We start from the raw sequence: 7,834 nt of genomic DNA, 5'->3' as shown, positions 1-7,834 counted from the left end.
ACATACAAAAATACTAAATAAAACATAAGTTTTACAATGCAAAAGTTTTACAATGCAAAAGTTTTACAAAAATGTTATTGGCTAAAACAGATGGCAACAAAGTTTTTAATAAACTTACTCAACACATTCACCAAAACTTAACTGTAACAACAAAATACTTTTTTTTTAAGAATAATTTCATCTGACATATTCACATAAATAATTACCACACTTGATCTAATATAACAATCTTATCTTATTGGGCAATACTATTCTCAGTCACCAATATCACTCAGTATAAACATTCCCGTTCGTAACATTTTCTTGCTTAATAAGTGTCTTTACTATCTTGCAGTTTTAAAAGTTTTCACTCAAAGTATAAAATCTTGTGTTGCTTAAGAAACTATGTATTGTACAGTAACACACCTCTTAATAAAATTTCCTTCGTAAGTTAAAAATATTAAGTACATGACCGATACATGCAATAATTTTATGTATTATTATACCACTGTAATAAATTTTTCCTGTAAATTAAGTATTAATATTTAAAGTACCTCGAGAATCTTTAAACAGGGATTATCTGCTTACTATACTATGAATGAGTGGACTTCTCTGACAGATAACTTTATCAATATTTTTAGTTTTGACAGCTGAACATTCTGCCAACATTGTTGAGAAGTACCGTGTTTTCTCGTATAATCGTTGCACATTTTATTCTAAAATCAAGTTTGAAAAGTAGGGGTGCGACGATTATGCGGAAAAAAAATTTTTGTTGGGTAAAGTTATTCATAAAAACAAAACCAGTTCATGGAAAGTACGTTTATTTTAAAAAAAGGTGGAGTATACAAGAGCATGCCAAACAATCTATATTAATAATTCCTTAAACAAAAACCTTTCTTCAACTTTAAATAGAAAAACCAAAACTCTAACGCGAACGCAAGCCACTTGAATCTGACGTGAACTAACGTGTCGTAGTACACACTTGCCACGAAAGAATGCGGGCTATCAAATGTAGTTAACTCGGCACCTTACAGAGAGCGCGTGTTGCATCCAATCGGCGAGATATCGATATTCGACTACGTGCGCGCGCGCTTATACGGGAAGCAACATAACCAAACATGAATGATGCGCTGGCTACATTTTTATAAGTGGTACGCTGCGGCAACGCAATCAGATAAAGGAAATAACATATAAAAAGTCTTTATAAGAAAATTTACACCTCAAACAACTTCGTATTTCTGTTAATTAAATAAATAAGTGGTAATGACCGAAATTAAATTTTAGATTATACCTACACCGCGATGACGCAGACGATCAGATAAAGGAAATATGGTTTAAAAATGTCTTTATAAGAAAATTTACACGTTAAACAACTTGGTATTTTTCCGTTAATTTATTAAGTAACTGGTAATGACCGAATAAATATTAGATTTCTACTTTAAAATACATTGTTTTATACGGAAAAGATACCTAAACAAAGTGCTCGGCATCTACTAGCGGGACCAAAAACATCATGCGACTTTAACGCGAGAAGTTTTTTTATCCCAATTTTTACAACCTAAAATATGGTTGCGACGATTACGCGCGTGCGACCATTATGCGATAAAACACGGTATACTGGTAAATGCCTTGCTTGCCTAGTTGATTGTAAAACAAAATACTTTACTTTTTCACTTAATGGAACAATTTGCGTCAAATGGGCTTACTTAAATCTGCCAAAATAAACTGGGCTCGTTCGTGGGATTAACTATAAAAAAGATTCACTATGCTGTTACTGAGAAAGGCCTGTGGTACATAAAAAACACATTCGTTAACCAATATTGCTTCACTTATTTTATGGGTCTATGAATACAGACACAGCAAAAAGCTTTTTTTTTTTAATTCATATTATTATTCTTCAACACTGTTTGATATTTTCAATCATATTCTATGTATTCTAGTCCATCCTATAGTTCTTCATTCTTTGTACTGCAGTGCTTTTATTTTGTGGTATTCCACGGACATTCATTTCTCTTGAGTCACAGGCAGTTGTTTCACAAGATTCTCACAAATAAATTTGGTTGCATTAAAGACTTTTCTTCAAGAACTATTAAAGAAAAGGGTTCAAAGTTTCATTTCAAGGAATTAAACTAATTATACTGATATGAGTTAAGATTGTGTCTCATTTTCAATCAAAATCAATTATCTAAGGCTTTGTTCCATAAGCCACACTGGTAATTTCACTTTTTGTCACTACTATTTGAGGACTTATCATGTATAGTGTTTTATTGTGTTTTATTTTTCAACCAAAATTTTCTTAACAGACATTTAATAAATATTGACTCATAGTGTTAAAAAGTTACCAAAGTGTTTACTGGTATATGGCTTGCATGACCTTTAACAGCTCGAAATTAACCTTAGTAACTATCTGACGAGAAATTTTTGTGACAACAAAAAATATAAGCGAGCCAATGAAATAAATCAACAGGAAATTTCACTAATGACTAGAATATGAAATAACCAACTCTGTGTGTGAGACAAAGCCTTAAGACATCCAAACATCAGAAAATAACACAATGTTGACAAAAGACAAATTTAAAAACACAATTATACAATAAAGACAAAAAAACAGTCACTGGCTAATACGTATTTTCTCTGTAAGCATTTGACCATGTCCGCCATCTTCAACTTCTTATTCCAATATTTTGTTGAGTCTAGCTCTCCGCTTTGATATATGTGACATTGTTCTACGCATTACAATTCAAGGGATTGAAGAGCCAAATTCATTAGAACAGAAATTTAAAGATTGAAAATCTGGCTTGACAGGCTGAGTTAAAGTAATGCATGCAAGTATTAAGAATCCTGACCCGAATTCCCAGGTACAATCATTTAACAATCACTACTAGCCAACTGAACAACTCAATCTTACTTAGGACGCATCTATTTTCGTAACCTCGAAACGCAAATAATATAACAACCTCTTGAAGCCTTGAAATTACACACTGCAAATCCAAGTATTTTTTCAATAATCGTTAAGAAACCTAGTTCTTATCTTGCAGCTTGTCAGCATGAGTCAAGTCCCTTGCCTTCCTGTTTTCATTTTTTTTTAAATCGTCACAGCTTGGCTGCCCGAATCCTCTTTTTCTGGTCTCGGTGTGATACGCTGGCTCAAGCGAGGGAATTCTCGTCGGTGTAGCTTCGTTCCTGGTCCTGGCGAAGGCATGATTCACGCTTCAGTTGGTGGTCAACCTACGGCTAAATGCGAGGGAATATTACTGTACACAAGGGATACTAGGGCTTGTACAAATAATTATCCAAAAGAACAGCTTTCAAAACCATAAAAAAAAAAAAAAAAAAATTGTTTGATTTTCCAAAGAATGAGGCAGCTGAGAGAATGAGGCACCACAATAATAGTTCACTTTGAATATTATTTCATTAAGGTCCTACAGATAAAACTACTCAAGTCCTGGAAAGTATCCATTAAGCAAATGTTTGTCAAATCACATGGCTTCATAAAAAACAATGTTAAAATCAAGAGTAATTTTCCAAGGACTTCAAAACATGTCTAAATTTGGCATATTATCTCGAAAATGACGGTATAAGCTCACTGTAACTATAAAATAATTTTTTTAATCCGACTTTAAACAAATAAGACAGTATATAATCACAAAACTGTACCGTAACTTTTTTTCACTATGGTTGAAATATAATATGAACTTTAAACAATTATAATCAATAATACTAAGTAAATATTATTTAAAACTTATTATTAACAGAAGTAGTTATGTTGAAGAAATGATTTAATCCATTATTCCTTGTTATATTTTGCATGAATACCAACATTTCATAAGTTTTCATGTGGATTCTTTCTGCACTTATTGATTCTCACAACTGATTTTAAATTCTACATTAATGTTGAGTTTAGGATAGCTGTACTACATATTTTATTTACAAAACATTTAAACATACCTAAAAATAAGGATTGATAATAAATAATCTATGGAAATTCACAAACCATGTATTTTTAATGATACTGTAAAAACCTAAGCCCAAAAATAATATTATAAATGTTCAATTCAACTTGCCTATTTAAATAAAAAAAATTTCCTTCAAAATCATCTTGCATTCTACGGTGTCTTTAATTTGATGTCATTTTACATTAGATTATATCCTTACGTATAAGGTTTCCCTATTCTCAAAACTACCCTATGTAAAAGTTTTTTTTTTACTATAGATCATTTTAAATTTAAAGTTGTCATAAATTTACACTCACGTCATATTGAACATCATCTCATATTAAATGTTGTCATCTAATAAAGTATAAGCCATTTTCTAGGTTTTAATTAATAAATTATAAGCCATATTTACGGGACTTAACTGAATTCTGGTCTTTGCAATGTCTATAAATAACTGAAGAATCAGTTTCAGGAAATTTTCTTTCAACTTTTTTGTACAAAAGGAAAAAAAATTACATGTACATAAAGGCAAATCACACATAATATTAAATAGAAATAATATTAGCAAGAACATGCAGATATTTGTGTTAAAAAGCTAAAAACCTTTTCAGAGATAATATCTGCATGACTAAATACACAGTAGTTGTAAATATTTATATTTAATATGTGGCCATAAACTTAGGTAATAAGTCAAAACACCAAAGGCCAGTTAGAAATATGCTCCTGGAAAGTAAAGTTACGTGGCTTACAGACCCGTTACTTCTTATTTCAAGACTTTTTCACGACCAGTCAGTCCTCTTCAGTTTCATTGCTTTTCCGTGACTTTCGTGAGTTGCAAACAGCCTATTCTTAGTAAATAAAAGAATAGTATTGGAAAATCTAAACAGGCTATATCATTCACAATTACACCCGCCCCTCAAAGTAACGCTTTTAAATTTGCTTTGAAATATGATGCCAATATATTACTACATTATTCTTTTTCATTTATGTTAGTTTTTAATTCCATGTGCGCACAATGGCAACAGCACTTATGAAGCATTAAATATAATTCAACAAATTAATGATGTGATGAATCAACAAATATTAATTTATTTTTTCCTTAATATGTGTTTGCTTCCTTCATTATCAATATATCTCGGACATTGGTCCAAGTGTTAAGCCAATGTTTATATTATGCCATCCCATATATTAGCAACATCTCTGAAGAGAAAAATCAGAAGGTTTCAGGTTTAGTTCACCTCATACCTACTAGGATGCGCTAGTGGCAGACACACATTTAGTAAACAACAGAGTCGGGAATTATTATGTTAACAGGTTAAATAATTTTTCTATTAACAGGAAACTTTTAATTTATAATTTTTAAAATCATTTTAGAATTTAAATAGATCTATATAAAAACATTACTACTTTGTAACTCAAAAATGTTGATAAGCACCTCTTAGGAATATTATGCCCAAGCCCCATTATTTAAACAATGATGTCCCTGAATTTTTTGCACTTGTTACTTTGAGGGGCGAGTGTTTATGTTAATGGCCATTATAAATAACATATCTAATTCAAATTCTTTACAAAATAAGTCACAATTAATGAAAAGCTATATATGAATTAATAACTTTCCAACTATACTTTCCTGGATGTAATCATTTTGTCCTGGTTTGAAAAATCTCAGTAATTATTCAGCTAATTCAACATACATAGCTGAATTCTCTGAAATGATCTACCTATTTTAACACAAGTGAACTATGTATTATTTTAATCACATTCTATGCTAGATTGTTTTTCTTGGAATGGTTCTTTTGAAACTTTAGGAGAAGAAAAGAATAAGCAATACTGGTTACGGCTAAAAACATTTTCTAAATCAGTAGGGAGGAGCGTATGCAAAACTTTATTTCGGAGGAGGAGGAGATAGAACCACTTTGTCTTCTGTTTGCTTTCAAATCTTTTCTTTTGTTGGTGGGAATAATAGATAGCATATGCTCCTGTCAGTAGGTACTGCAAATAACACACTGTTCACTTGTATTCATATTTTTCTCTGAACAAAAACACATTGGCAATTAAATATAAATAAATCCAACAAGAATAGCAATTACTATTGTAACATACATTGTAAGGTACTGATGTTTTGTGCTCAAACATTTCAGATCAATTAAACATAATATCAATAAATCAACCAAAAATTAAGAACTATAAAAAATGAAATGATTAGGATCAGAGAAATTGTTGTAAAACTGAAGTACAAAACAACCAAAAAAAATGTCCTCAAATAGTTCTAGATAAGGGATCGTCCATTAATCACGTGAAGCTCGAAAGGGGGGGAGGGGGGGGGGGTTAAATCACGAAATATCACAAGGGGGGAGGGGGGTGTAGAGAGATATCACGTGTATTTATTTTTTCGCGCGATTTCTACTAAACCGAAAAGCGACGCGTGACATTGACTCGCCGTAGCCAGGCAACAATATCCCCGCCCGCCGCAACATGAACCACCCGGCTCGGCTTGCCAGTCGCCAGTAAGGCTGTTTTTTTGGCGGCCGAATACATGCGTAAATCACATATAAGCTTTCCTCTATTATTTTTATGCTAGTGAGAATAAACCTGCAACCTTAATGTGTGTCTGGACATTTTTATCACTGTGCTTAATGTTCCAGAATTAAATTAGATTATACCTATATTTAAAGATAATATTCTGAAATTTTTAAAAATATTTTTTACCAATAAAATACACGTGATTTATTGAGGGGGGGGGGGGGGGGGTAGTCTAAAACCTCACCACAAATCACTAGGGGGGAGGGGGGGGGGTTAAAAATTTGCTAAAAAAAAACATCACGTGATAAATGGATGACCCTTAAGTTACCTATTGTCCATCAATTACTGCAACATATGGGAAGAATTTTATTTGCTAATAAAATTAATACAGAACATTTTATTCAATTTATTATCAGCTCAACACAACTTTTTTTTAGTCTGTGGTGGCATGATTATTAGTACAGTAAACTCCCGATCATCCAGGGTAATGACTGGCATGGATAAACTAAAAACACGGGTAAAGTAATGTCGAAAAAACAGTTTGGTTAAAATATTTTCTGTCCAAGCTATAACCCTTATAAGGTTGTACATAATACAGTAGAGTCCCGCTAATCCGAACTAATTGGGACCGAACCCTGTTCGGATTAGGCGGAATTTTCTTATATAATGCCATTTATGGTCTTTATGAGGCGTGGGTTATTTAACATCTGATGTGTCAAATATTAAAGATCAGACACAAAACACACCTTCATTATTTACCGTATTTAGCATAATATAAATACGTAAATATTTAAGTACTATGTACGTAATCATATTTTTTTCTTTTTAGTTGAAGGAGAAATAGATAAATCATAATTTTCTTATGTACATATTAATAAACGTAAGACATTACTTGAAAAATAACTTGCTTTTCTTTGCTTTTCAAGGTTCATAATTGTTATAAAAATATTTCTTTTTTCGTCCTAGCCCTGTTCGGATTAGGCGGATTTTCGGATTAGCGGGACTCTACTGTAGGTACTAAAAAATGAGGGTAACACGTAATTTATGGAAAAAATTTAAGTACACATAACTCACTGAAGCATAACCGTAATTCTAGTCTAGCTTATAGATAATTTAAAATTTTTGTTGAACGTCAAATACCACTCGTTTGCATTTATTATTAGACATACTGTCTCATGCCTTACATGGGTGCACTTATAATTTGCTCTAGCAGTTTCGAAGTTCATGATGCATACTAACACTAACCAACTATGTACCCACTATGTTTGGCAGCATTTTTCGTCCTGAATCACAGTGTAAAATTACATCAATAGATCCACAAAATAAATAAACAAAAATATTTTTGCACTTATGGTTTACGGAAGTGAAATATGGCACGATTATCCCACAAACAGAAT

The 7,834-nt window shown here is 31.9% G+C and overlaps 1 protein-coding gene across 4 annotated transcripts in view; it reads right to left on the bottom strand.

Annotated features, from left to right (window-relative positions):
• LOC134538374 (myeloid zinc finger 1-like) overlaps positions 1-7,834 on the bottom strand; it is a 55,011-nt gene that overhangs the window by 20,156 nt on the left and 27,021 nt on the right. The window lies entirely within an intron of this gene.

The sequence above is a fragment of the Bacillus rossius genome, chromosome 13 (genome assembly GCF_032445375.1).
Source record: "Bacillus rossius redtenbacheri isolate Brsri chromosome 13, Brsri_v3, whole genome shotgun sequence".
Classification (NCBI taxonomy): domain Eukaryota; kingdom Metazoa; phylum Arthropoda; class Insecta; order Phasmatodea; family Bacillidae; genus Bacillus; species Bacillus rossius.
Note: the sequence above shows the minus strand (reverse complement) of the source record. Positions and strands in the feature narration are given on the sequence as shown.